The 12,161-nt window shown below is 38.9% G+C and overlaps 1 protein-coding gene across 1 annotated transcript in view; it reads right to left on the bottom strand.

The window, feature by feature from the left end:
- Positions 1–11,059, bottom strand: part of LOC115232474 (probable 28S ribosomal protein S16, mitochondrial) — a 369,401-nt gene extending 358,342 nt beyond the window's left edge. Inside the window, exon 1 of the mRNA XM_029802357.2 lies at positions 11,011–11,059. The gene's annotated coding sequence lies outside the window, so the exon portion shown is untranslated. The remainder of the gene's footprint in view (positions 1–11,010) is intronic.
- Between the last annotated feature and the right edge of the window lie 1,102 nt (positions 11,060–12,161).

Genomic DNA, 12,161 nt, shown 5'->3' with positions numbered 1-12,161 from the left:
TCACTATCAGAACTGGAGGAGAAGTTTCAGGTGTGGAAGCAAGGTTTAGAATCGAAGGGCCTTAGAATCAACCTAGCCAAAACCAAAGTCCTAATATGTAGGTAGGTAGACCAATTACAAACGCCTTCAGGTAGATGGCCCTGCTCGATCTGTAAAAAAGGCATAGGTAGAAACTCTATAAGGTGCACCAAGTGTAAGCTATGGACACATAAGAGGTGTAGCAATGTCAAAGGAAGGCTAACTAGGAAAATAGTTTTTGTCTGTGGCAGATGCTCAGGAGCAATAAACACTGAAAATGTGCAGAGACCAACTTCTACCACGTTCCAGGGAGAAAAACTAGAAGTAGTTGATAGCTTCCGCTACCTAGGTGACCAAGTCAGTAGCGGGGGCGGGTGTGCTGAAAGTGTAACTGCTAGAGTAAGAATAGCCTGGGCAAACTTTAGAGAGCTCTTACCCCTGCTGGTGACAAAAGGCCTCTCGCTCAGAGTAAAAGGCAGACTGTATGATGCATGTGTACGTACAGCCATGCTACATGGCAGTGAAACATGGGCTGTGACTGCTGAGGATATGCGTAAGCTCGCAAGAAATGAAGCCAGTATGCTCCGATGGATGTGTAATGTCAGTGTTCATAATCGACAGAGTGTAAGTACCTTGAGAGAAAAGTTGGACATAAGAAGCATCAGTTGTGGTGTGCAAGAGAGACGTTTGCGCTGGTATGGTCATGTGACGAGAATGGCTGAAGATAGTTGTGTGCAAAAGTACCACACCCTAGCAGTTGAGGGAACCTGTGGAAGAGGTAGACCCAGGAAAACCTGGGACAAGGTGGTGAAGCATGACCTACAAACTTTAGGTCTCACCAAGGAAATGTCTAGAGACCGAGACCTATGGAAGTATGCTGTGTGTGAGAAGACCCGGCAAGACTAGTGAGACCATAACCCGTGGCCTCTACCTGGTATGTAGCCAGTCGACTTATACATACCTTTCCTTCTTGGGACACAAAACTCCACTTGTGAAGACCCGTTGAGGCAAGTGAAAATCAAAATCAAAATCAAACCAAATCAAATCAGATATCAGAAAGCAGAACCAAAATCGAAGTCGATCAACATCAATGGAAATTGCAGCTGAGATACCAGTGCCGGTGACAAGTAAGCGAACCATCCGATCGTGGCCGTTGCCAGCGCGCCCCGACTGGCCTCCGTGCCAGTGACACGTAAAAAGCACCATCTGTTCGTGGCCGTTGCCAGCCTCGCCTGGCCCCCATGCAGGTGGCACGTAGCACCCTCCGTTCGTGGCCGTTGCCAGCCTCGCCTGGCCCCCGTGCCAGTGGCATGTAAAAAGCACCATCCGTCCGTGGCCGTTTGCCAGCTCCGTCTGGCACCTGTGTGGGTGGCACATAAAAAGCAGCCACTACACTCACGGAGTGATTGGCGTTAGGAAGGGCATCCAGCCGTAGAAACACTGCCACATCAGACTGGGTCTGATGCAGCCTTCTGGCTTCACAGACCCCAGTTGAACCGTCCAACCCATGCTAGCATGGAAAGCGGATGCTAAATGATGATGATGATGATGATATATATTATATATATACTCTTTTACTCTTTAACTGGTTTCAGTCATTTGACTGCAGCCATGCTGGAGCACCGCCTTTAATCGAGCAACTCGACCCCGAGACTTATTCTTTGTAAGGCCAGTACTTATTCTATCAGTCTCTTTTGCCGAACCGCTAAGTGACGGGGACATAAACACACCAGCATCGGTTGTCAAGCAATGCTAGGGAGACAAACACAGACACACAAACATACACGCACATATATATATATATACATATATATATACATATATACGACGGGCTTCTTTCAGTTTCCGTCTACCAAATCCACTCACAAGGCTTTGGCCAGCCCGAGGCTAAAGTAGAAGATACTTGTCCAAGGTGCCACGCAGTGGGACTGAACCCGGAACCATGTGGCTGGTAAACAAGCTACCTACCACACAGCCACTCCTGCGCCTATATAATATATATATATATATATATATATATTACATATATAATACATATATAATATATATACATATTATATATAACACACACACACACACATATATATATATATATATATATATATATATATATATAGACATACATGTCAGGTCACTTTTGACTGCTACTGGTAACACGTAACCCAGTACACCCTGTTGCATGATCGGGTCGGCGGCGGCTAAAACAGCAACCCCACGAAGCATGCTTGGTAAGGAGGGTGTTTATTGGACACCCTGCGGGATAAAAAACAAAACCCGTCAAAGGGCGGAGGAACTCTTGAGAGTCAACAGCCATCCAATAACTGTCTTAAGGATGTATCATGTGCGGGGACAGAAATAATCAGACTGAATACCCAATCATGCGGTTAAACCATTGGGAGTGAAGGACTCCTAGCCTTTGTTAGAAATTATTTCATAATATTTATGAGAAGCTGGGAAGTTTTTTTCCAGTATAGACATAAATCTACTGTATATATTCGTAGAGATTGTCTAGTTGAAGGGGATATTTAACCAAATAACATTTTTTCTTTCGTATTTTTTATTTGAGTGAGAGTGGGAAAGATTAATGTTATCTATATTCTTACAAGATTCCTTATTCATTTTAGTCTTATATTTATGTTTATTAGGTTTTTTGTTTGTGGAAGAGATTTTTATATTATTATTTACATTTATTTTATCTGGCTTAACACTTTCATATTTATTTATGATCTATTTACTATTTTCATTCATATTATTGTGTTTATATCCTAGGTTCTTTTCTTCTATTGGTTTATGTTTATTTAGATATATATATTGTTGTTGGCATCCATTTTGTCTCGGAAGACAATGGAGCTGCGCATAAAATAATCTAGTCTGGCTTTTACATTTCATGTCCTAATACATCTCCTGCTGTGGCTGTGTAGTCCTATCCTGGACAAGCACTCCCTCTGGCAGGTGCCGCAAATGTAGCGAAGACTTTGCCTGGCTGGTGGTAATGTTATAGTTTCTTGTTGACATCTTTTCTCCTCTCTCCCTCTGTCACTCCTTTGTGTTCCCTCTTTTACGGTACATCGCCAATCTCCATTGTTTCTGGTAACTACTTCCCAGTTGCTAATATTGATGTCACAGGCCTTCATGTCCCTTTTGCAAACATCCTTGTATCGTAAGAACGGTTTTCCCACAGACCTAGTGCCCCCAGCAAGCTCTCCGTAGAGTATGTCGTTGGGGATTCTGCCATCTTCCAAACGGCCAACATGTCCAAGCCATTTCATACGTCTTTGTGTGATGAGTGCAAACATGCTTGGTATTCCTGCTTGCTTGAGGACATCCTTGTTGGGGACATGATTCTGCCATATGATGCCAAGGATTTTCCGAAGGCAACACAGGTGAAAGATATTTAGGCGACGCTCTTGGCATGTGTATGGTGTCCAAGTATCACTTCCATACAGTAGAGTGCTAAGTACACATGCCTGGTAAATCTTCATTTTTGTGGTCTTGGTCAACTTATTGTTGTCCCATGCTCGTTTGGAGAGTTGGGCCATCACAGCAGCTGCCTTGCCAATGTGTATATTGAGCTCGACATCAAGGGATAGGTTGTAGGTGATGGTTGAGCTAAGATAAGTAAACTTCTCCACCTCCTGTAGTCTGTGGTCTCTAATATGTATGTCTGGGATGTCTGATGTAGCCTGACCCATGATATTGGTCTTCTTGAGGCTGATAACTAAGCCAAAGTCACTACATGCTTGCTCAAAACAGTTGATGAGCATTTGAAGGGCTTCTTCTGTGTGTGATGCCAGAGTGGCATCATCAGCAAATAGCATTTCCTTGATCAGGATACTTCTGATTTTGGCCTTGGCACGCAGACGCAAGAGATTGAACAGGTTCCCATCACTTCTACTGTGCAGAAACACTCCATCATCTGATGTCTCAAAGGCATGTGACAGCAGCAGCAAGAAGATGCCAAATAATGTAGGAGCAAGGACACAACCTTGCTTTACCCCGTTTTTTTATTTGGAATGCGGCTGATGTTGAACCATTGTGCTGTATGGTGCCTTGCATTTCATCATGGAAAGATTTGATGATCCTCAGCAGCTTTGGTGGACATCCGATTTTTTGGAGCAGGATGAAGAAGCCTTTTCTACTTACCAAGTCAAAGGCCTTTGTCAGATCAATGAAGGCCGGGGTTAAGTCACATTACATGATACCATGGGCACATCTTCTACAATGAACTCAAGCTGATCACTGCTTTATGAGTGAAATATGTTTGTTTTCTAAAGATCTGTTAAATTTTCAATCATTACAAAATTACTTTTTTATTCACTAATTCTGATAAAGAATGGAAAGTAATTGAAATATATGACGTCTGACATGAAATAGATTCTAGTGATAAGAATCAGTTTACTTTTTTAACTTCACAGTAATATTACAGAAAAAAAAACAAAAAGCATGCTATTTTGAAAACCAGAAAACTTAACTGAAACTCTTTCTCATCAGTTAATTACCTGCAACAAATAAAACTAAACTAATCAATAAACTAATGAAAGATCCTTTAGATTTTTACTCAACTCATTAGTAACCAAATCTTCAAGTTACACTCTGACAAAGGAAAAAATTACAGGATAGTTATTAACAGGCATAGTTAAGGAATCCCCTTCACAAGCATGTGGTTTGGGGTTTAGTCACATTACATGATACCATGTAATGAACTCAAGCTGATCACTGCTTTATGAGTGAAATTTAGCAGATAGAAACTGTGTGAAAGCCTGTCATGTGTGTGTGTGTGTGTGTGCACGCATGCACATGTGTGTGTGCATGCACACATGTGTGTATATGCTTGTCTTCTCGTGTTTTTGTATTCACACTATTTGGGCAATAGTGACATCCATACATCAGTGGTTCAACTCACAAACACCAGACAAATAGCAAGTACCTTACTTGAAAACCAAGTAAGAGCTGATCGCAAGAATGGTATCCAGTTAGGGAATACTACCTCAATAAGTCTCATTCAATTCATGCCAGCATGAAAGAAGAAGATACAAAATCAATGACAATGATGATGATGAAGATGAGTATAACACTAGCGATGATGAGTTGGTATTGATAGCTGTGATACAGGTAGTCACATGTAGAATATCTTTGATCATAAGTCTGCTCAGTCAGAACTGATAGAAAGTAAATAACAAGTGAACACATTTAAGAGTATTCCCAAACCAAGAGAATTTCTGAAGGCTATGAGTGGCACTTTACCTCTTTAGATTAATTCATAAAACACTGTTGAATAATTACTAACACCTGCAGATGTGGAACAGTTCCCCTCCACCACAACCACCACCAATTCACTTCCTCTTAATTCCACATATTACTTTAAACCCAATAAATTTCCTCAAAATGTTTTCCTATCATATGATCCAGTAGCAGTCTGAAGAACAGCTCAGCCAGCTTAATTCTTTTCTAGCATTTGAAATTGTTCTTCTTGCTCTATAGTTATGGGCCTGTCCCTTTTCTGGGTAGAAAAAGCATAGAAATAGATAAAACAAAGAAATACAAAATACAAAAGCTGAATATTAATTTACAAAACACTTTTTATTATGCAGTCAGCTGTTTCAGTTTAAAAGATATCAGTTGCTTTTGAGCCACACTGGACCAGACAATAACAATAATAATAATAATGATAATGATGATGATGTTGCTAATAATAATAATAATAATGTAGTAGCAGCAGCAAACTGATAATTTTATGATGACAACAGCCTATTGAAATGGTTCAATAGAATGGCAATAACCAATCAGAACATTTGATCTGACAACAGTAGATGCTGGAAATCTCTAATGGAACCATGAGCATTCAATAAAACCGAAGCAGACAATTGATGAGGCAGGATATCGCCAAAGTCAATTAAGGACATCAAATACGATGGCAAAAGCTAATTAACGATGTTAAATGTGATAACAAAAGCTAATTGGTGATACATGATAGCAACCATAAATTGGTGATATCAAATATGGAGTTAAAAGTCAAGACACCATGTTAAATATGGTAGCAACAGCCATTTTATGATATTAAGTATGACAATCAATTATATTAAGCATGAGGTGTGTGTGGAGGAGGGAGGGAAGAAAGAAGGGTGAAGGTGGAAAGTGGGATGAGGTAGGGAGGGTGGACCAGCAGACAGACAGGCAGACAGACAAGCAGGCCAATTAATGATGTTGAAGATGATTTGAACAGCAAGTGAGTGATGATGTTAAATGCATTTTCCACTGAACCAGTTTAGTATATGCTAAATGTGATGGCAAAAGAGAAAGTGACATGACTAAAAATGGTAAAAAATAGTGATATCAAATGTTGATATTTACCAGCTGTTTGTTAACAAGGAATATATTAAATAATGGTACCAAATACTACAGCAATTTCTGATGCTAATCATATGCTTAAGTTAAAAGAAACAATTCATTTTGTTTGTTTATTTGTTTATAATTATTAAAATATGCACAAATAAAAATAAGAAATATACTAACACACAAAAAACATGTTACCAACATATTTTCTTTTGTATTTTTTACTGATTACAACAATTAGGCTGCACCCATGTCGGGATGCTAGCTTCAAAGAATTTTAATGATCCTAATAAATTGTCTACTACATATTTTGTAATAATTTATCAAATAGCTCAGTCTTATAAAGGGATGTAACTCAACAGACTAAACACCATTAGGTATTTGCTTTCCATGCACTAATTTATAGTCCTGCACCTCACACAAACACACACAGACGCTGGCATGGCTGTGTGGTAAGAAGTTTGCTTCCCATCCACATAGCTCAGGTTCAGTCTAATACCATTTATGTAGCTTTATAGGATATATATACATATACATATCATCATCGACGTTTAACATCCACTTTCCATGCTGGCATGGGTTGCATGGTTTGACTGAGGGCTGGCAAGCCAGAAGGCTGCACCAGGTTCCAATCTGATCTAGCAAAGTATCTATAGCTGGATGCCCTTCTTCAATCACACCCAGAGTGTAGTGGGTGCTTTTTACGTGCCAGCAGCATGAGGGCCAGTCAGGCAGTACTGGCATCAACCACACTCGAATGGTGCTGTTTATGTGCCACCGGCGCAGGAGCCAGTCAGGCAGCACTGTCAACAATCACGCTCAGCCAAGCATGGTGAATGTATGTGTATGTATATATATATATATATATATATATATATAATATATATATATATATATATATATATATATATATATATATTATATCAACCAAAATTGCGAGGATAATCTGGTGCTTGGCTGAGGAAAGAAAACTTCGAATAACTCATCCTTGTTTTCTATCTGGATGTTTTGTTGTCCCTCTTTGTATCACCTAGCTGTCCAGATGTTTTGCGTTCTTGTCCCATTTTGTATTTTAATATATATATAGTAGTCAAGCATGGTGAATATATATATATATATCACACAGACAAATATATATATTTATGTATGTAGTGTGTGTGTGTGTGTTTGTGCTTGTGTGTGAAAGCACATACAATATGTTCAATAAATACATATTACATCTCCCTATGAAAATACAGTCAATTGATTAATCACAAGTACTTCATCAGCTAGAAGGGAGGATCAATCCAATCGGTTTTGTTTCATTAAAGCTTCATCAGAGATTGTTCACATCCCCTTCTACCAATTCAAGTTTAAATAAATATTAGATCTTTATATAATAAAACATAAGCAAACTTCTACGAGAGGAAAAGTAATTTTGCTATTGGTACTTTCTATTATGTTGGAACTTTTTCTTCTAAAATCCCAACTGTCAATGTTCTAATGTCATGTACATTTGTTTTTACTTTAGTTATAGTTTGTCTACATTACCTATAAGAGGGTATATGGCAGACAGAAACTGAAAGAAGCCTATTGTGTGTGTATGTGTGTGTATATATATATATATATATATATAATGCAGAGAAGAAAGTAATATTTCAAAAGCAGTATAGCTGTGAAAACAGCAGAAAGATTGGGTATTTTACCTTTGTATATGGCGCAGGAGTGGCTGTGTGGTAAGTAGCTTGCTAACCAACCACATGGTTCTGGGTTCAGTCCCACTGCGTGGCATCTTGGGCAAGTGTCTTCTGCTATAGCCCCGGGCCGACCAATGCCTTGTGAGTGGATTTGGTAGACAGAAACTGAAAGAAGCCTGTCGTATATATGTATATATATATGTATGTGAGTGTGTGTTTGTGTGTCTGTGTTTGTCCCCCTAGCATTGCTTGACAACCGATGCTGGTGTGTTTACGTCCCTGTCACTTAGCGGTTCGGCAAAAGAGACCGATAGAATGAGTACTGGGCTTACAAAGAAGAAGTCCCGGGGTCGATTTGCTCGACTAAAGGCGGTGCCCCAGCATGGCCACAGTCATATGACTGAAACAAGTAAAAGAGTAAAAGAGATATCATCATCATCATCATTTAATGTCCATTTTCCTCACTGGCATGGGTTGGACGGTTTGACAGAAGCTGGCCAACTGAAGCGTTGCCCAAGCTTCATGTCTGCTTTGGCATTATTTCTATGGCTGGATGCCAACCACTTTGCAGAGTGTACTGGGTGCTTTTACACAGCACTGGTTTGGGTGCTTTTTACGTGGCACCAGCATCCATGAGTCTACAAGTTTAGGATCCTCAGCTGAAGAGAGATGTAAGGGACATGCCTATATGCAAAGACAACCACGATTTTACTTAACTTGACATCCTTTCTCAAGCACAGCAAACCACCAGAAGTCTCAGTTCCTTGTCATCCCCTCTGTGAAGCCCAAGAGAAAGGATCAATAATTGGTGTGGTGCAGTATTGGGCCACTGGCAGTGGATCGCCGCATGCCCACACATTAACACCCATCCACCTCAGGCAAGGTGAGGGTCTACGTACAATTGCGGGACCTCCAGCTTTCGTGGACAAACCACCCATCCAGGGGGAATGCCATCGCGCTATTTCTGTATTGATCCTTTCTCACCACTTCGTCCAATGTGTGTGTGTGTATTTGTGCATGTCTCCTACAACTGCTTGACTCTGTCACTTAACAGTTCCTGCCATTTAACAGTTCAGCAAAAGAGACCAATAGAATTAGTAGCAGGCTTTACAAAAAAATTATAAGCACTGGGGTCAATAAGTTCAACTAATATTTTTTCAAGGCAGAGGAGGATATATTATTTATTGATTTTTACAGGTGCAGGCATGGCTGTATGGTTAAGAAGTTTTGCTTCCAAATTCACAAGGTTTCAGGTTCAATCTTAGCATGAGGTACTTAGACTAAGTGTCATCTACTTTAGCTTTAGACTGACCTATGCTTTGTGAAAGAAATTTGGTAGCTGGAAACTGTACAGAAACCCCTTGTGCATAAACTGTGTGTGTGTGTGTTTGTGTGTGTGAGTATCAATCACTATCAGCCAAACTATCAGATGCTGTTATACATCACTGTGCTTTCAATTTTTTTGTTATTCTTTTCCATCATGGTCCAAATCATTTAACTAACTCATCTTCCCATCATGCGTGGGGGGGGGGTCATGAGTGTATATGTGCATGCTTTCCTGCATGTTTTCTTGCTTATGTTCCCCCACAAATAAAACATCTCACTTGACAGTTTGACATACAATGTCCATTGGAATAAAGTACCCTACTTGAAAACAAGTAAAAGGTGGCATCAGGAAGGGCATCAGGTCATAGAATACTGCCTCAAGATGCTTGGTGCAACCTATGCCAGGATGGGAAAAGTAAACATACATAAAAATGCTGCTGCTGTGGTGGCAACGGCACAGGAGGAGGAGGAGGAGACAGTGTTGGTGGTAATGATGATGATCATTATCATATATACCTCTTCCAAACTTTAGTAGATAGGTTTCTTCGATGAAAGACAAAACTAGTTGAGATTGATCCCCACTTAAGGCTCTAGCAAGGCTGCTATGCATTAATCATGAGTTCTATTTTCACAGCAATAATAAATATTAAAGACATTGTTGTATATGAGTTGTGTATTCATAATTACTGATAACCACAATGTACTGGTACTTTTGTTATGAAATCCTGTTCATCAACTAGTATATGCCATTATAAGTGAAAGGAAGAACACATTCAATAATGAGGAATATTTATCCCTACTTGAACATGGATGTTCTGGTAGAACAAACTATACTGCAGTGGATACCAAAAGAGAAACTCTCATATTTGCTGCTTGTGCAAAATGCATTCTTGTTTACATCGCTAGCAAGGAGATAAATCCCTGCCATCTCCAGCACCAAGACCACGAGACCATGTGATTTCTACCTTCTTTGGTTTTGTCAATGTTGGACACTCAATCACTAGATATAGCAACAACACATCTCCCTGCCAACAATATAGAAAATAACAGTGCCAGAACAGGTGCTGATGTCACAAATAGCCAGAAAGCTTGTTAAAAAAATATATATTAGTGACAGTGGTAGTATTAATACCTCTGTTGCTAATATATATTCATTAATGTATATTAATGCCTCTCAAAATTAATGCCTCTCAGGATTAATTCTGCCTCTCTCGCTAATATATACATTCAATAATGTAATCTGAAATTTACACAATGCTTGAACAAAAGACAGGATAGTCATGGCTGGAATGTTTTGGTCATAGATTTGCTGGATGAAAGCAAACCTAAAGTTCTCTATCTGTAAATGTCAAAGAATTAAAAAGAAAAAAGAGACTGCATGCTTACATACAAATACATATTTTGAAAAAATCATCAAAAAATTGCAAAGAACTGAAACACAGGATGTAATTTCAAACTCTGCTATTCCTATTATGTTGTACCGTTGGACAACTATATTCCTCTACATTAACCTCAGTTTGCCTGAATCATGATAGACAATTATGGTTCATAATCGATAAATCCATGCAGGTTTCCAATTTTGAAAGTTACACCAACCTTCCCAAAAGAGGCAAATGGATGTAAAACAAAAAAAATTAGAGAAATAAGATTTACTAACCTTGTTTCAATGGCTTCTGCTTGGTATCTATTGAGGGTTCAGTCTGTAATTAGAAGAGTAATAATTTTTACATCGGATTTTTCTTTGTAATAACTGGCTTAAATTGTCAGAAATTGCAGTCAATCTATCTCAAATCACACCCTCTTTTAAAAAGAGATGATATATTGGATAATATGACCCTGAGTGAAAAGTATGCAGGGAAAAGAAGATGAATCACCACTAGAATGCTTTTGATCATAGATCTGTTTAATCAAGGCTAACCTTGGGCTAAACAACATGTACAATAGACAAGTGTCTAGTGTGCCAGGAAATGCTATAGATGATTCTATTAACTCGGATGGGAAAATTATTTCTAGGGATTTGAATAAAACTTGGACATATCATAACAAATTAGAAAAAGTCACTGAACTCCAAAAATTAAAATAAAACTTCCACTATAATGTTCTTTCTCAACCAACTTAAATAAATATGACTCAGTCTATAATTCTTATTACTTATAACCCTTACAGCCCTAAAACTTATTTCCCAACTTTAATTTTCCTGAATATCAACCAGATCAGAGCTTGCTCTTAGAGGACAATTAAATCAATCAAATGGCCAACTATTTTTTGTGCTAGAAAGATAACAGAGGTAATCACTTGAAGAAAATATGTAATTTCCTTCTGTATTGAGATTCAGATGCTTTTTGTTGAGGCAGATTTTCTACGGTTGGATGCCCTTCCTGTCACCAACCCTCACCTGTTTTCAACTAGGGGCATATTTCAAGACATTTTCACAGAAGACTGGAAATGAAAGATAACATTTGCACGATGGTAACTTTCATTTACAAATATTACACAATGTCAAGGTCCGGAGACAGTAACACACACATATACATACATATAGCTGAATCACTACAAAGACTAGAGAGGAAACTTCAGGTATGAAAGCAAGGTCTAGAATCAAAGGGCCTTATAGTTAATTTAGCAAAAACCAAAGTCTTAGTAAGTAGGAAAGTAGACAAATCACAAATCCCTTCAGGTAGATGGCCCTGCTTGATCTGTAGGAAAGGCATAGGTAGAAACTCCATAAAATGTCCCCAGTGCAAGCTATGGACATATAAGTAGTACAACAATATCAGAGGAAGATTACCTGGGAAAATAGTTTTTGTG

This window comes from Octopus sinensis, linkage group LG2 (genome assembly GCF_006345805.1).
Source record: "Octopus sinensis linkage group LG2, ASM634580v1, whole genome shotgun sequence".
Classification (NCBI taxonomy): domain Eukaryota; kingdom Metazoa; phylum Mollusca; class Cephalopoda; order Octopoda; family Octopodidae; genus Octopus; species Octopus sinensis.
The sequence above is the reverse complement of the archived record's forward strand: the minus strand, read 5'-3'. Positions and strand labels throughout refer to the sequence as shown.